Source organism: Maniola hyperantus, chromosome 13 (genome assembly GCF_902806685.2).
Source record: "Maniola hyperantus chromosome 13, iAphHyp1.2, whole genome shotgun sequence".
Taxonomy (NCBI): domain Eukaryota; kingdom Metazoa; phylum Arthropoda; class Insecta; order Lepidoptera; family Nymphalidae; genus Maniola; species Maniola hyperantus.
This window is the reverse complement of record NC_048548.1, coordinates 5,050,277-5,070,090: the sequence shown is the minus strand read 5'-3', so window position 1 is coordinate 5,070,090 and position 19,814 is coordinate 5,050,277. Positions and strand designations below refer to the sequence as shown.

The 19,814-nt window shown below is 37.2% G+C and overlaps 1 protein-coding gene across 1 annotated transcript in view; it reads left to right on the top strand.

Moving 5' to 3' along the window:
- Positions 1 to 19,814, top strand: part of waw (Translation factor waclaw) — a 70,827-nt gene that overhangs the window by 22,335 nt on the left and 28,678 nt on the right. The window lies entirely within an intron of this gene.

Genomic DNA, 19,814 nt, shown 5'->3' with positions numbered 1-19,814 from the left:
ATTTTAGGTTTAAAAAGTTTCTAGTATGTGGCGTTTATTGCACAAATTCTGGTAGGACTTTTATTAAAAAGCAGCACTAGTAAAAATATAATTTCTTTTAAAGGATACGAATACCTACGCTCTAACGGAAAATATTCTGTGGTAATTTCGTAAACATTTTCACATAATATTGTTAGCACATATTCCTATTTTATACCCATAACCCACCTAATTGTATAAACAAATAATAACAACTGTCGCAGAACTCCACATAATTAAAAATGAAACTATCATTATTATCAGTAGGTACAGGACGCGACTTTGTAACAAGAGTAAAAATATTGATTATGTATTGTAAGTACGCGACAGGTTGAAATGACAATGATGTTGATCATGATGATAATGGTGATACTAATTTTAACAGCTTCATAAAACACGAGTCTTATTTGGAAAAGTCGTTCCGTTCCATACATTTAATTCATTGGCGAAAGTGTAATATGAATGAAAATGTTCAAAAGATGAGTTTTCTTTTCAAAATATCTTAAAACGACTAATTTTACTTAGCAAAAGATCTTCGTCGAGCCGGAATAAATAAATAACAAATGTATGTAAGTGCTTCCAAATGAAAAAGGCCCCGAGCGAAACCTCCCGTGATGTTCAATTTGCAAAATTACATTTCTTTGCAAGTTCCTCCATTTAAGCGTCAGATAAAACGTGGAGACGGTGCCCGTGATAAAGACAGATTAGAAATATCTTGAATATGACATGTAATTCTGCAGAACCTTGGCTCTTATAACAGAATCCGTGAAAACATTCGGAAAAGTGAGAAAACAATCGAATAGCCTTGAATTTATGTATCTATCCAGAATGGAAATATGATTTTTGCATTCTCAAATCTTTTTTAGGGTTCCGCACCTCAAAAGGAAAAAGGAACCCTTACCTATAGGTTGTCTGGCTGTCTGTCTGTCTGTCCGTCTGTCTACAGAAAACCTAGAGGGTACTTCCCGTTGACCTAGAATCGTGAAATTTGTCAGGTAGGTAGGTCTTATAGCACAAGTAAAGGAATAAATCAGAAAACCGTGGATTTGTGGTTACATCACACACAAAAAAATTAAAATGTATTAATGAACAAATAATTAGTATTTTCAATTTAAAATCCTAAGATAAAGTGGAGAATATCAAAGGACTTTACCTGTATATTCTAAAAAACCGATTTTTATTTATTTTTACGCATAATAGTGTTTGATTTATCGTGCAAAATGTTGAAAAAAATACCCGAGTACGGAACCCACGGTGTGCGAGTCTGACTCTTACTTAACCGGTGATTTTCTATGTCGCTCTGGTTCTAAATTCCTCTTTTTATGAGGATATTAATGTGATTAATAATTGTATATCTGAAACTAAACCAACTAGTGTTCTGTATATAGTATATATTCTGTGCTACTAGCGCGACTGACTAATGTCCTTATATACTTACTACTCAATTTGAAGCCATTTTGTATAGAATTATGGACTGGATATAACAAGCGCCCCGGGCGCGTGGATGGGATGCTGTGAAGAAAAAATGTATGACGCTCTATGGAATGAAACAGTTGCACGGTACGGCGAGCGCTTGTTGTATTTCTTCCCATACATTTTTATCTTCACAGCGCGCAGCGTGGCGTCGCGATTTTGTGATTTTTTATGATCTAAAATATGATACCTAATTGGTCGGTCTAGTGGGTAATATTATTATTAGAGCTCTCTTCTGTCTATGAAATCCAAATAGCTTTTCTATACGAAGGTACACCATTAGCAAAACGACTTTTCTAATTAACGTTTCACGTACTTAACAAACGATTATGCTCGTTAATCAACGTTGACGAAAGTCAGAAACTGGACGCAGGATTAAACTTTTGTGGTTGGTAATTTTGCTGTCGAATTTAATCCTACGCGGGCGAAGTTGCGAGTGGATTCAAGCAGACAGATATTAATACGCAATGCAGCATCGCTCAACAGAAAACGATGTTACTTATTGAGACCACCGAATTCAAAATACGCATAGAAGTAGCAAGCTGAAGTGGCAGTGGACAGGCCATGTCTGTCGCAGAACCGATGGCCACTAGGGCAAGGGCTTCCAACCGTACTCAAAAATAAAATATTGTACTCTACATATCTACGCCATACATAAATGGCAAAATGTGAAAGGGACCATCTATGTATGTACGATCATTTACTATAATTCACATTTAGCAAAATTAAATGATTTCATTTCATTTCATTTCATTTCTATATCATGTAGGTGTACTATATAATCTATAACATTAATACAGTATGCTAAAATACTCTTTTTACACAGTTTACTATACTAGTGCCAGTCATAATATAATATTATGCAAACCCGTTATCATAACCAAAAAGTAGACTATTTACTGTTAATATGTTGGTATCCCCAGTCGTACAATTCTTTTAAAACTATGAGAAATTCCTGCAAATAGCACAAAAAGTACCTTTAAAAAATATATAACATAAAATATGATACCTACTCTTTTTTGGAAGTCCGTACAAGTATTTAAATCCTTCGAAATCTGAAAGAAAGAAAGAAAAGACGTTTATTGAGCAAACTGTGCCACACATCACATCTTAAAACTAAGAGCTGGTTATGCTGGCGCTTCTTCCACCTGAGCATAAGCCCAAAATCTGCAGATATACTCTATTTCTTCTAATAAAAGTTGGCAACTAACTGAGGCAGGCGTGTTCTGGAGTGAGGACTGCTTATCAGCAAGTGCAGTTTGTGAGGACCTCCAACCAGCTGACTGGATATCTTAAGAAGCTAGCGGGAAGTGGGTGGATAAGGAAGGTGGAGGACCGTGTGTGGTGGCGCACTCTTGAGAACGCCTTTGTCCAGCAGCGAGCGTAAAGAGGCTAATTAATTGATAGAAGTAGTAAAGGAGGTAAGATTATCACTATCTAGTAATAGACGATGATCTGTAGTGAAACTTCAATGCGTATTATTGTAAGAAAAGACGTATTTGCAAAGTGTTACAGTTTAATATCAGTCTAATACTAGAGATCAATGTGGCTAATTCCGTTGTACACAATCTCTAAACTAAACTAAAATGTCACGTCTAAATCTATTGCTATCCCTTTCATAATGTTGCTTGCGGAAAAGGATAGCACTAGATTTAGACCTGTTAATTTAGTTTAGTTTAGAGATTGTGTACAAGAGAATCGGCCCCATTATGTCCTTCCAGCTCCTAAAAATAGGCAAAATGCTGTCCTAGTATTAAAACCAGCAGATAGTACTATTTCTATTACCTTAGTTAACATTCTGTGACTGAAACATTGAGCTGGTAGCAAAAACATGAAAACTATTCAGAAAGGCGATAAACCTCGTTACTGGCGCCCGTTCGTTCGCTCGTTAGTGAATTTGGTTACAGACCGTTCACTGTAACTTGTCCCTTGCCGTCATGTTGGCACCATTGCTTCGTCAGGTTTTTATTCCTTATTTTAGACGATTTAAAGGTTATTATTGTGTGAAGTGCAATGGTGCCAACATGACGGCAAGGGACAAGTTATAGTGAACGTAGTGTACCTACTGATGGTGATGACCGGTCAAAGTTTTAGCGTGACTGATGCAAACCGTTTTAAGCTATTTCGATTTTATTTTTTCCAATTTATATCTTTGTGTATAATTTGTCACATAGGAATGGATTCCACAAATGTATCGCTCCATCTCGAAGCGACAACTCGTAGGTGGGTGGAGCCTAAAATAGTGTTGTTTCCGTAGATTACGGAAATCGGAAACGGTATCCCGAACAGATTTCATCTGTTTTCTGTAAAATTTAAGGGCCCGAAAACCAAGCAACTTAGTCAATAGTCCTGGACCTACCTATATTATGAATAACTATTCTCCCAAATATTAGGTTTCACGTTCTTATAAAACTTATGTGCTTAATCATCAGTAAAAATAACACGGCTCTACTCAGCAGCTTTTCTTGTCATTTCCACTTCATTTACTTAATTTCTGTAGGCTTAGTGAAATATGAACTAGGGCGACAAAAGAAATGAATAAGTAATAATCAAATAACAGCGGACACTGAGAACTGAAGCAATTAGGCGTGATGGATCGAAGAACTTGTCTCCCTCTCCCTCTAAATGACCTGATGCTTAATAACGTCTTGTTCGTTACGACTGATCTTTGGCGATTTGTCATTGAAAATTTGGAAGTTATTTAGAAGTCCAGGGATAAATCCAGCTAAATTCCGCAAGCGGAAAAATGTTTGCCGGATTCCACTCGGATCATTGATTGTCCGTGGTCCTACATCTATTGCTGAGTTGTACTAGTAGTATCACGGGTAATTTAGTTTTTCGGTGCTACTACCACTAAAATGCGTTACCCGTTTAACTATTATTTTATCACCCATAGAACTACCGGTTCGGGTAGTGTACCACAGCAAATAAGTATTTACTATTAGTAGGACCATGGAAAAAACATATTACCCATTGAACTATTGGTACTTGGTAGGACCAGTGGAAATTATTTTTTCCATGACATTACCAGTAGAATCAAGCAGTAGGACCACGGGTAATAATGACTCAAATACGACCTTTAGGAATACCTACCTATAGGAATATTACAAAAGCGCTATAGATAGATATCTGTGCGGACCAAACACAAAGAGAATCCCAATATAATATCTAGGTAAAGTGAATTGGGGTCATAAATTCAGGGATTAAAAATATTATTTGAGTTTTAGGGATTTATAGAATCACACTGAACCGATTTCCCCCACAGGGGTTGTATATTATAATAGTTAAGAGACATACAGGGTATAAAAAGTTAGTCTCAAATCGTTCGTAATCTTACTCGAAACCTTTTGAGATTGGTACTTATTTAAATAAATTTTTAGGAGTTTATTCTCCTTTAATTGAACTTTAATCACCGGGCTTAACATTCGACCTTTTAATTTAATCTGTCTTCCTATCGCCTAATAAATTGCGGAAGAAACTGTGGTGGTCATTTATCACAGTGTCACTTAATTATGCGACGGTCGCCGGAAATTTTTGTTGCTAAAAGTCTTTATTTTCTTTCAGAAGCAACTTAGTGATGCCCTCTTTGATGCAGTGGTAGTTACACCTTTCGAGAAAAAACAAGGTTCGAGTTAGACTTTTAGGGTTCCGTCGCCAAATGGCAAAAAACGGAACCCTTATAGATTCGTCACGTCTGTCTATCTGTCTATCCGTCCGTATGTCACAGCCATTTTTCTCCGAAACTATAAGAGCTATACTGTTAAAACTTGGTAAGTAGATGTATTCTGTGAACCGCATTAAGATTTTCACACAAAAATAGAAAAACAACACTAAATTTTGGGGGTTCCCCATACTTAGAACTGAAATTTAATTTTTTTTTCGTCAAACCCATACGTGAGGATAGGTCTTCAAAAATGATATTGAGGTTTCTTATGACATTTTTTTCTAAACTGAATAGTTTGCGCGAGAGACACTTCCAAAGTGGTAAAATGTGTGTCCCTCCCCCTGTAACTTCTAAAATAAGAGAGTGATAAAACTAAAAAAAATATATGATGTACATTACCATGCAAACTTCCACCGAAAATTGGTTTGAACGAGATCTAGTAAGTAGTTTTTGATCTATCGTGCAAAATGTCGATAAAATACGATTGTAGTACGGAACTCTGAGTGCGCGAGTCTGATTCGCACTTGGTCATTCTTTATTAGATAAATTAATCTCTACAGCCAACGATCTCTAATGTCTGTAGAAAATTCGTATTTTCAACAATATTAGCGTTTTAGTACAATGTCGCCAAAAGCCAATTAGGTTCCAAATCATAGCCGCTATAGGTTGAGGGTTGATCACTCACAAACTGAAATTTACTTAATCAAACGCAAACTTGTAAAACAACCAACACTAGGTATAAACTGCAAAAACAACACGAATATAACAAAAACTCATAAAATACAATATTATTATTCCATATCTTATTGCCAAACGTTGAAAGAAAGATAATTTTCTTATCTATACTAATATTATAAAGAGGTAATGTCGTTATGTTTGTTTGTACCGATTTTAAAAATTCTTTCACCAGTAGAAAGCTACATTATTCTTGAGTGACATAGGCTATACGGGATCTTTAAAAACCTAAATCCACGCGGGCGAAGCCGCGGGGATCAGCTGGTATCTAATAACTAGGTATACACACTTGTGTTCGACAGAAGTTTTTAGTTGTCTCCTGGGTGTTATGATGCTTACCCGGATAAAGCCACCCTTTATGGTAATCTCGGATGTAAATATGTATAAGTAAGATAACACCCATGTTTAGGATACGCCTTGTAGGGCTTTCGTAAGTATGTTTAACCCTACGATTGGGAATATAAAGTTTTATTTACGAGGTATTTTAATAATATTTACATTTCACTTGACTAGAGGTTTCCATGGGTTAAAAGGATTTTTAATTTGTAAAAAGTTTTTCGATATGGATAACCACCGAGATTTTTTTTTTAGAAATTCAGACCAAGCAAAACGACAACGCTTTCTTACACCTTTTGCTTTGTCGCTGCAAAATCCGCGACTGGTGTCGATGTCGCACTATACTAGCGGCACGCTATGATGGCCGGTTTGACGTTTGTCCGCTCATGAAGTTCCGTATTAATTGATAACGACTTTGAAGGAAATAATTGTATTACTTTATTGACGATAGTGATGTGCAGAGATTCATAAATTTTATCGAATGTAGTTTTAGGTTTAGGACTCAAAATTTATTTATTAAATTGATTTCTTAAATGTATACAAGTGTAGAAAAATCAGTTTGCACCATTTAAGGGGTGAATGTACTTGTGAATATGAACAATTTTCACTATGTGGACAAACCTCTGAAATCGCAAAAAAATATCAATAAATTTTTAAAAATGGAATCTAATACGATCGTCACATAGGATCGCTGGCTAGCACAACTACTACCTCCGGCAAACTCGCGTCAATGCTCAATGCAAAACAAAGCAGTTTCGAATTGACGTTGCTTCGAAAAGTATAAACTGTCAGTGCAATGCGATTGTGATATAGTTTTGACCTGGCTTTGGATTTCAAATATTGATACTGCATTACTGTTGACCCTTGCTCGTTAATTTGGACTCTGTTCAAGCCCTTTGTTGTGGATTTCGTCGATATGACCGAACGTACGCAGAGAACTGTTCTAAATAGTCAGACACGTGAGTTCCTAATACGCCTTCGTAACTATTTCGATCGTGAAGCTCAAAATGGAGGGCCAATTTTACCTATAACGTCAGTGGTTGAACGCGTAGCTGATGCGCTTAATATTGGACAACGAACTGTTAGACGGATAACTAAAAAAAAATATGGCGAGACTGGCACAGAAGAAAATAAACTTCACACACCAAAAAAGAGAAAACGAGCAAAACCAGTCGTAGGCATCGATAGCTTTGATGCCGATGCTATCCGAAGACATGTTTACGGCTACTATTTACAGAAGGAGTATCCAACAAGAAAAAAGTTGGTGCATTCACTGAAGGAAGCTGGATTATTCTTCGGTGGGGAAAGTTCTTTAACGAAGATTTTGAAGACCATTGGATTTCGATACAAAAAATGTAACAAACGCAAAATATTGATGGAAAGATTTGATATAGCGATGGCAAGGTATACTTTTTTACGGCAAGTGAAAGAAATCAAAAATTGGCAAAATGTTGTGTTCTTGGATGAAACATGGCTTAATGCTAACCATACTGTAGGCCGTTCTTGGAACGATGACACAGCAGCATCTACTTCCAAAGTTCCTGTAGGAAAAGGATCGCGACTTATAATTTGTCACGCCGGAACCATCAACGGGTTTGTCGAAGGTTCTCTCATGGCTTTTGCGTCAAAAACCACTGGAGACTATCATGAAGACATGAATGGAGAAAAGTTTACTGAATGGTTTACCTCAATGTTGTGTAGCCTCCCTGAACCATCTATTATAATTATGGACAACGCCCCATACCACTCGATGCAAATTGACAAGCCACCTGCCCAATCCCAAAAGAAAGCTGATATCGTCGCATGGCTTCGTAAAAATGGCGTAGATGCAAACATGAATATGTTAAAAGCGGAATTAGTACGTCTTTTAAAAGAAAACAAACCAACCAAGATCCGATACGTCATTGACGAAATAGCATTAGAACATGGGCACAGAGTTATACGGTTACCGCCTTACCATTGTGAGTATAATGCGATTGAGTTGGTGTGGGCTCAAATTAAGGGATATGCTGCAAGACACAATACAGAACCCCCATTTACCACAAAAAAAATGCTAAAATTATTAGAAGAAGCTTGTGAACATGTGACTAAAGGAGACTGGGAAAAGGTTGTGAATAGAACTGTTAAATTAATAAGGGAAGATTATGAAAGAGATGTGAAAATAGATAATATTATAGAAAACGAACATATAATTATTAATGTATGTGATGATAGCAGTGACGACAGTGAAAATAGTAGTATGGACGAATCTGATTAATTATGGCCTTTTGTGGCACCTTTTTCGGTATCTTTTGTATTCATATGTTTCTTGTGTGCATATAAAGTATGTATATTCATTTTCGTTCAAATATTCAGTTCGTTCAAATAAATTAAATAAACATATACATTTTTGTTTTATTAAACCTATTTAATCAGGTACAAAAACAAAACTTAATTGTTTTTTGTTCGAGAATAAATTGACATTCCACATCACTATTGTAATGTGTCAAACCGGCCATCATAGCGTGCCGCTAGTGTAATTAATTATTATTTATTTGCTTAGGCTGTAGAAACAACGTGAACGTTGTGAAGTATTATCGGATGTTTCTGTAATTTCTGGTCACAGAAACTACGATTCGATTTCACATAACACTCGCGTAGCATAAGATGAAGGCAAGTTAAAATTCGTTCTGCCCATTTTTTTTCTTTTTTCAATAATATCATAATACCCTACTTGTACAGTCAGAACCCACATAGAGCACTGGATAATCATTACAGTATCATTTATTCGCAAATAGCTTTTACACATCCGGATGTAATTGCTTTCATACATTCAATATGGACTAGACATCATAGATTAGTCATGATGCGGCTCGTTGCGTCTGTTGCCATCCTTCTCTAGCTCATGGAAAATTCAGGACACGAGCTTCGAAAGCATTTTAACGTAACCATGCAGCCTGTTGACATACCTATTGTGTTTTAGGAATTCACTGATGGACATAATATTAAACAAGTAATGCCATACAAAATGACGGTAATTTTTGGGGTCGATTTGAAGTGCCACACTGAAAGTACCGACAGGTACCGTGAATTGACACTGTATCAAATGGTCTTCGTGTTGACAGTAGGTATGTTATCAGTTATCACTAATTAGTTGTGAGTGCGCTCACTGCTTTGTCGCTTTGAAAAAACAGGTCGGCAATCGCAAATCCAGCGTGTATTAATAGAGGTCAGTGTAGCAGTGTAATGTCGCTGTTGAAAAGATTTATTTGTTGGCTACGTGCTTGTTGTTCAAGTGTTGTTTGGCAACGTACTGAATCCACTGAACCAGTGAAAGGATGATATCATTAGCAGACGTTGTCTGAGCACTATCTACTCTATTCAACCGTTAAGTATTAGGCAGCTATGGTAATGGTATTTAGGAAACTAAAGAGTAAGGGTTTGTGGCGTATGGAAGCCCCTACGAGAGACTTATGTCCAGCAGCAGTATCGGTTGACAATGATGATGTTGATGATCAAAGAGCATCTAAGTACCTACCTACGCCGTTGCACCATTTTTGATGTTCGAAAAAAAATTATGGTAAAAAATTCTGCATTAAATTTTATCAAAATCGATCTTCAAGAACCCGAAATACCCCTTGATCAGTGTGACAATCTAAAAATCGCAAAAAAACAACTTCACACTCACTCAAGAGTCAAGAGGGAAAGGACAAATAGGTAGGTGCTTTGCTAAAACTTCTTACGAAAAATATGAAAGTAAAACAGCAAAGCTAGGTCATACCTAACCGAAAAAACCGGCCAAGTGTGAGTTAGACTCGCGCACGGAGGGTTCCGTACTCGGGTATTTTTTTCGACATTTTGCACGATAAATCAAAAACTATTACGCATAAAAATAAATAAAAATCTGTTTTAGAATATAAATGTAAAGCCCTTTCATATGATACTCCACTTGGGATAGTCATCCTACTTTGAAAATTGAAAATACTAATTCATTGTTCATGAACACATTTTAATTTTTTTCTTATGATCTAATAACAAATTCTCGATTTTCGGATTTTTTCCTTTATTTGTGCTATAAGACTATGCTACTTGCCAAATTTCATGTTTCTGGGTCAACGGGAAGTACCGTATAGGTTTTCTTCACAGACACGACAGACGGACAGACAGACAAGGAAGTGATCCTATAAGGATTATTTTTTCCTTTTGAGGTACGGAACCCTAAAGATCCATAATACCCACATCTGGCGATAATACCTTATGCAAGCAAGGAAATTTCATGAATATACTTAGCGAGGAATTTTCTGCATCCTCTCCCGGTCATCGCGTCGCATAACAGAGTGACGTCATGATAAATGACCGCCCAACCCAACCCTACCGTAGAACAGACTACACAGTATGAATACTGGCTAAATTAAAAGCAAAGAATAATAAGCGAGCAATCCATCAAAACTCGGTAAAATTATTAAATAGAGCGCATTAAATATACCTAGGTACACTCTGGTAGAGTAACACTAACCTCTACTAATACACGCTAGACTTTCGATTGTTGATCTGTTTTTGAAGCAACTTGATTTTCGCTATTCTGGCGCTGGTAGCAGCAGTGAGCGTCATGTGAACATAGGTACCTTTTCGGAACTAAATATGAGTGATAAGACATCTATCAACATAGTGTTTACACGAGGACAATTTGACAAGTGCTAATTTCAATTTCCGGTACCCTGTTTACATGTTTTAGTTGGGTGCTTCGAATCGGCACAAAATATAACTGTCATGTTGTATGGTACACCTTTTCCAGCTTACTCATTTTTATATTATAGCCATTTCAGTGCCTATGAGGGATGGATGGACGAGGGAATTTTTGACGTTTTCGTTGGGAATAAACAATCATTTTCATTTCTAAGGTATCCTCTAATCGCCATGTTAGGTTGATGGGTTGGCGATCGCTGAGTTGGAATAAACAATCATTGTTCATTTCAAAGGCACGCCCTAATCGCTACGTTCGGGTTGACGGGTTGGCGATCGCTGAGTTGAAATGAATTGCACGTCGCGATGTCACTGCTGTGCGATGTACTGTGCCATTAATTTTATTTAATACATAGATGTTGTCACAAGTTTATGTACATATTATACAACGAAAAGCTGACTGACTCACTGACTAACTGATTGATCTATCAACGCACAGCTCAAACTAATGGACTGGCTGGGCATGCAAATAGCTTTTTATAACGTAGACAACCACTAAGAAAGGATTTTTGAAAATTCAAACCCTACGGAGGTAAAATAGGGGTTTGAAATTTCAGTAGTCCACGCGGACAAAGTCGCCGAACATTGTTCAGCAAAATATATATTTCCTGTCCTTGTATCTTTTAAACGATGACGACAACGATTCATTAAGTACACCAATTACTAACCTATTCGTGGGTTCTGCCCATTGTCAGAAATAATTTCCGTTTTAAAGAATAAAAAACAAATATATTTAATTAGAAGAAGTTAATTATGTACATATATGCATCTTATATTTATTAATTCAACTGTGAACGCATTGGTGGTTCCTTTATAAGTATAATTATCCCATGAATATGTTCAAGAGTGACCTGGTGACTGGTGACCCTCTTGCTCGTTTGCTCGCTGTTTATCTTTTAAAAAAACAACTTTTTATGATAAGAAACTACCTATCCACAAAGAATAAATACTGATCAACAAAGGAGCTTACACGTACTCGTAGCTAATGTGATTGGAACATAAGCTTCTTCGATCAAACTATCAGCCGAGATCTAAGAAAAAATAATAATTTATTCTCGAAAAGGCTTTAAGAATTCAGGAACGAATAAAAAGAAAAGATACGTTTCTATCTTTGCAGAAAAATCCTTAATTTCGAATGAGATAAATCGTGGATCCATCGGCTGCGAAGCGGAAGCGCGCGTCGAGAGCGTTTGTCCGGATATTACTACTTTCACCTTCAATACACGTTAGTTCACTCACGTACACTCGTTGAATAGGGCCCAATACGAAGTAGTGCTATAAATGTGCCATTTGTTTCCATTCCAAATACGAGCATAAAAGGTGCAAATCTAGTCAAACCCCAATATACTTAGGTTGTCTCAGAAAGTTTTGCGAGATTTTTTATCGTCTAAGCATCTAAAGTCGTCTCTTACTTGGAACAGAATATGAGCTTTTCGAGCTTCTATTAATGTAGGGGCTGTTTGTGTTGTGTAGAACCATGAGACTACCTCTTCTTAAAAACTTCACTAAGATTTGTAGGTTTAGTTAGTCCTCATAAATAGATGATTTTATGGTCTATGGTCCTTATTATATTAGTTGGAATCTGACAAAATTGTTGTATTTAAATGTTTTGATGATTCGGGTCGTTTTTACGCTTTTCTAATTTATAGATTAGCGCTTGGCTGCAATCAGACTTGGTGGCAAGTGATGATGCAGCCTAAGACGGAGCATGCTTGCCTAGACGATGCCTATTCACTCTTGACTTGAAAGTACCCATCCCATGTTATAATTGGAGGGGAAAACTCTCTCTCTCTACTCTCTGTCAATGTGCCTTAAGCCATAAATCTCAATTTTTATCCCGTTTTTAGTCAACACAGTAGGTATTTATTAGGTCGTGGGCACACCCGTTAATCACATTCGGTTGGCCCGTCGCACGACGTAAATAATCCCATTGATAAAGATTGATAATGCGTATTTTCCGAGAGTCTGACTTTAATACTTTAAGGTCACATCATGGCATGATAGCGTTTAACGTGGGGTTAATAAATTTATCAGGCGTATAGCGACGCGCCAATACGCCTACAGATTTTTCCGCCTGTCAAATTTTGTCTCGTTATCGGACTACTGAATGGTGTCTGTTTAAATCATTGATGTAGGAGGAATATAAATACCTATTTGTATGTACCATACATAGTCGCTAACTCGCCTGTCTCGCACTTGGCCGGTTTAATTGTTAATTTACAGACTAGCGCTTGGCTGCAATCAGACCTGCTGGCAAGTGATGATGTAGCCTAAGCAATTTTTGTAATAACTTTTCGTAAATACTTACGAAATCGTTTTTATCCTGCTAAAAATATGTCAAAGAAAGTTTGAAGGAGGAGGTAGGTATGTTTGTGAGTTAGATGCTGCTATAAGGTTCAATCTAAGTTATTAACTTTAAAGTTTTAAGTCCACTGTTACTGCACCTAATTTTCCACAGACACAATTAGTGAGCGGGAGACAAAAGGAATGAATAAGTAATAATCAAATAACGCGGACAACCGCTCTGGGAGCTGAAGCAATTAAGGATGATGGATCGTTGAACTTGTCTGCTGGAATGACCCGCCGCTTAATAACGTCTTGTTTCTTTCTGAAGGATTTTACGTAATTTGTCACAAAAGAACTTCGGGATATACACGATAATGTAGCTTTGTATTCTTAAATTGTTTGCAAAAAACGTTCGTTTTTCATATTCGCCACTGACAGTTTTCAATACAAAAATAAACAGTAAAATGATGTGATGAAAACGTAATCTCGTGCTTATAAAAGAAATTTTTAAAAGAAAAACTAGTTTAGGAATCCGGCTTCTTTATCTGGTCGATTGCCCTCGATGCTAGAAAAACTCGTAGCTTCGCTGTTTATTGTATACAATAATGATATTGTAAACAATAAAATCCCATAAGTCTCCACTGTCATAAACATTTTATTTCCTCCGCATCAAGCCTTTTATGGATCAAAAAATATGAGAACCACCGAGCGGTAGACGGGACTGCGAATGCGAAAAGCGCCGACTATACTGGCTCACTGTGAAAATCCTATTGAATCGTTATCGGACCTACACAGTACTCGTAGCTTAGGACTTAACGAATTATCTCGCCTGTCAGTGCACCCGACCAATTGTGAATAACGGACCGGAGAATTTATAATCATTCGTGGACCGCTTCGGCCAAGCGCGCTCAATACAAAGCGGTTATATTCCTTTGTCCGAAATTGATTTCGGTAATATAATTTGCATTTCTATAAATGAACATGAATACTGAATACGATTACGCGTCTCCTTTAGGGACCTTGGATAATGGGCGGTGAAATTCAGGCGTCGGTTAATTGCGCTGTTCAGTCAGGCTGATTAACATTTCCTGATAAAGGCAACATTAAAAACATATAAATACATACCTAGATATTATTTCCACAAAAAAATATTGTCAATTAGTAAAAAAAACAAGCTGTATTTTTTTAATTTATAGACTAGCGTTTGTCTGCATGAGACCTGGAGGCAAGTGATGATGCAGCCTAAGATGGAGTGTGCTTGCCTAGAAGATGCCTATTCCCTCTTGACTTAAAAGGTTATGCTGGAAAACTGATACCTACCTTCATTATTCTACTATTAGTACAGCCTTCGATATAGGCAATAACCTTCTGTAAACTGTGAAAGAAACGTTGCAATTATCTACTTTTGATCTATCCGTGCAGGATTATGTCCATCATAACATAAAAGAGCTCGGATATCATGCATTTGTGTGCTTAACTTTGTTTGGATATATTTTTGAACTCTAACTGGATAGTGGATATAATAATGACGTTGGAATAAATAGGTCATTAACGCAATTTTAAAGTTATAACAATAATAAGGTATTAATTCGTACATCCATGGTTATAATTAAGTTAATTTTAGAACAGTAGATTTTTGGCCTTTGGAAAAGAAAGGGCAGTGCAGTTATAACTAGGTTACCATGTTACTTATTGGACTGCATCTTCACACAAGTTATATCAGTCAGACAGCTTTGAAAACGCCTAATAGATCATAAATACCGGTATAAAAAATGTGTTTTTGATATTGATTCAGAAGCCCAATTGTAGTTGTAGGTGTAGCGAAGTTAAACGCAAATTAAATAGACCCGACTACGGCGAAGCCCAAAAGGAGGCTTATGTATTTAATTTTAAATTATTTGTTACAATAAGAAAAGGCGTATGTACTTTTCTTGATTATTTATATGCTAAGACTAGGTAGTTAACGATCAGATAGAAGTCAAAGTGACTATAGGTGACAAATTTTCAAGAATTGCAAAAATGTTATTTGGAATGGTAGGTATCTACCATAGGTGGAATGAAATATCTACGGATCAAACGTTTGCAATTCGTGAACACACGTCGAAAGCGTTTGTCCGGATATTGCTTCACTTTCACGATTCTCACGTTCGCTCGATTTAGGTGAATGGCACGTTAGCGCCACAACCTACCTAGTCTAAAATAAACCTAAATAAAATAGCATGTATAGTATGCGATGGGTCGACATGGCAATCGGGGGGTGGGTGGGGGGAGGTTTTGCACACACGCACGGATAGAAACAAAACTAATGTTAATGATTTTAATTTACAATTCATTTGAAACTAGACGATGCCCGCGACTTCGTCCGCGTGTATTAACATTTTTCAAAATCCCGCGGGAACTCTTTGATTTTCCGGTATAAAAAGTAGCCTATGTGTAATTCAGGGTATAATCTATCTCCATTCCAAATTTTATCCAAATCCGTTCACCCGTTTTTGCGTGATTGAGTAACAAACATCCACACTTTCACATTTATAATATTAAGTAGGATTATTAAAATTTGAATCCGAACTCAATATTCAAGTTGAGTACAAGATCCGGTAAAAAAACTAACAAATAAAATTGAAATTCTGCTTAGAAACTTTATCTGAATCTAAAACTAGAAATAAATTCGAATGTTGAACAACGTGTGTACCTACCTATACCTACGTCTATACCTATTCTAAAATCCATTTAAAGTTAAAAGCCCAGCGATTTCCCTTACCGGGCAGGATTTGGAACTCTAGTTTGTTACAACTCTGCAGTTCATAGTCTACATCTACGCCGATTTGTAAGAGCTGCAAAGGGATGTAATGTGTGGGATACATGGGAATATTAGAGTAGAATACTGCTTGTGCTTTGTAGGCATTGTCCAATCTTCATTTTTTCCTAACGTTTTATAAAATTTAATAAACGTCACGAATGATGCGTAGATCCGTGCTACGCGTCGTAGCATGTAGAATATGCTACGACCCGGTCGCGAAACAGGCAGCTTTCTCAATAATATTAATTTTATAAAAATATAGTGCGAGTCGAACTCGGACACGACGGGTTCCATAGGTATCATCGTTAAAGAAATAACAATTTTTTAATTTTCATGGAGGCCATTTTGTTTTTTTTATTATTAACCAGCTTATGCTCGCGACTTCATCCGCGTAGAATACACAAATTTAAAACCCTTATTCCATCCCCCCTTATAGGGGCTGCATTTTCAATAATCCTTTCTTGGCGGATACCTACGACATAATAGCTATCTGCATGCCAAATTTCAGCCCGATCCGTCCAGTAGTTTGACCTGTGCGTTGATTAGGTATAGTCCGCGGTAGGTCGAGATGGCAATCGGGGTATGGGGTGGGAGAGGACGCCCCGCACACCCGCACGTCAACTGCGGTCGCCCGAAGCGGGTTAGCGCGGGGGATATGCGGCTGTGCGGGGCGTTCCCTCTCCGATAGCCATCTCGACCTGTCATGTACTATAATAGGTAGAAATAAATTTTTAATTTTTATTAATCAAATTACCTATCTAGTTCAACTATTCAGTACCATTTAAGTTTTGTAAAATTTAATTAGTGACCTCATTTTTTTTAAAGAATATTAGCCATGTTAAATGACTAATATTCCCCTTTCCTCTCCAACTAAGCGTCAAGCTTGTGCTAGGAGTATGTACGACAATAGTGCAACGGGCGGGGTTTGAACCGTCGACCTTTCGGTTTCCAGTCCACTCCTTTACCCGCTGAACTATTAAGGCTTTATTTTATTTATTTTAGGCCTGCTTGGCCTATTATCCTACCTTCCCATTGATTAACCAATACCTACCTATATCTAACCAACAAACCAACGTAACCTACGAATAATAATGTTATTTGTGGTAGGTACCTACTTATCTTAAATTACCTAAAGTCACATGACGTTAGGTAGGTAAGTATATCCCGGAAAATTTCAAAACTGGATCCGATCTGTTTCGAATTAAAAATGCTCAGTCCGACGCTTCTCGTTAATCTCTTTTCGACGAGGTTTTTCATCCCCCGCCACGTGACCGTGTGTACTGTGGGTAGACCACGTCTGAATAGATTACCTTTCCATTAGCGTCCGTGGGAACGGATCGGTTCCTTCCTGTAAATGAATAATCAAGTGGGGTAATAACCCGGTTTCTGTGTTCATGTTTCAACATCAGAAAAAAATAAAAGAGTGACGAAAGTCTCGGATCTTCTTATACTTTGGGGTTATGTAAGTTCTTGAATACCATGTATCACTTCGACCGTCTCCGATCCATTGTGTGCATACACTTCACATTTTCTTGTCGAATCCAGTGGCCGCCAGATACAGCAGCACTTTTTTGACTGGAATTGAAGTAACATCCTCAGGGTATACGATGTGTTTCCCTAGGTGAATGCTACGTTTGTGCATTAGAGCAGGGCAGTAGCAGACCATGTGCAACGGAGTCTTGACAGACTCGTGGCACAGTCTGCAGTCTGAAGAAGAGGAAGAAGTATCGAATACAAAACATGCATCGGCATTGCCGACTGCTACGTATCGCACTATAGTTTTCGTTTATCATTAACATCACCATCACCCACTACTGAGCACTGGTCTTCTTTTCAGGATGAGTAGGGTCAGCCATAGCCCATAACGATGGCCAAGTGCGGATTGGCAGATTTCATCCCACTTTTGAGAACATTATGGAAAACCGTCTCGGAGAATGCGCAAGCATCGCGGTTTTCCAGGCGCTCTAATAAATGGTTTGGATTTAGTATGTCACTAGCTAGTGCCGCGATTCCATATTTTGTTTGCTAAAACAACGTCATTGCGCCGTGCGTCGCTTAAGGCCGCAGCGTCGACGACAGCGGTAGGCAGGGCGTAAGCAGCGGCCGGAACGGGGTGACGACACATAATAAAGGTACAGTACGCGGTAGAAAATGTAAATCGACCTTTAGAATGACATTTCGTCTTTGTAGAGCGCTGTCTCTGTCACTCATACCAATGTGACGTTTTGTCGGTCTCAACAATAGAGACAATGCTCTAGAAAACGGCTCTTTCTAAAGGTCGATGTACATTATTTTCTGCCGCGTTCCTACTGTACGCAATCATTAATAGTGCAGTCCTGCAGCGCAGACGACAGCAAGGGGGAACGACTGGGCGGATTGGTATCGTGTCCTCGCTCCGCTCTCGCCGCCCCGCCTACCGCTCTCATTGAGACCGCGACCTATCGTTTCGTTTCAGTGAGAAGCTACCTACTTGTTAAAGTGAAGAGTGAAGATTTATTTAGCTGCGTTGGGCGATTTTGTAATGTGTAAAAACTTCAAGGTCAAATCACCAACATCGACATGCTAAAGGTGCTTGGTGTACCTACTGATAGATGTAAAAATGAAATATCAATGGTTTTAATTTAAAAATGAAAAACAATTATTTTTGAATTTAACAAAAGTAAGTTATAAGTTTTACTTACCTAAATATATTTTAGATAATAATAAAATTGGTTTGCCGGTAATAATTATTTTATCACCATAGAGCCATCTAGTATGCAATGTGTAAATTATAATAGAACAGGGAGTCAGGTAATTGTGGTTCATGACTGTTTGTCCGATAGATTCTTCTACTTTAGTATAATAATTATTAATATTCCCTTTAATGAAAACTCTTATAAAAAGAAAATGGTTCAAAATGGTCTCTTGAAAGTTATAAAACATTCACAGTTATACTCATTATCATTGTTGCCAACTAATAGACGTCCACAGCTGGACATGTCTTGTAAAGATTTCCATATGCCTCTGTCTTGCCTTGTCTGAATCCAACAGCTCCGTGACTCATTTAGTAGGGGTCTACCAACACTACCCTTACCACCATTCTAGGCCATATTTTAAGGCCACCATTCTAGCATCTTGTTATAAATTACTAGGATATAATTAATAAGAAAACTTGAAAGTATCACTACTTAGACCAACCAACCAACATTTTATTAAATAATATTTACATTACATCAACTAATAAAAATATTTAATACTTATCCTAAACGTTTTTACATATTGTGATTACTGTATTTTATCTGAAGATCCTTCAGCTAACAGTTCTTTTTCTGCAGATGCTTTAGCCGCTTCAATCTGAGGCTTAACATATCGGAAGTATCTGTAGAAATGTTCTCCAAGGATTACTGACCCATACAGAGTTAGAGCCACACAGCAAACCACTACACCTTTATGTAATTTATCATATAATATCTCACGAGCGTATTTCTTCATCGTTTCTGTAATAAAAAAACAATACTTATTTTAGATAATACATAATATATTATCTAAAAAAGCAACAATATACTTATAATGTAGATATAACCACATAACGATTTAAACAAACAGAGTATGAAAAAGGTTACGGTGCGGCGTCCAATTTTAAAACAAAAATGAGCTCAACAACTTGCATTATTGTAATAAGTTAGTGAATACAATGATTGATAGTAATTTATTACCTGAATTAATTACTTTCTATTTATTAACTTTATAAACCTTTTATAACCTAAAATTTTGTTTGTAATGGTAAAAATATATCAAAAG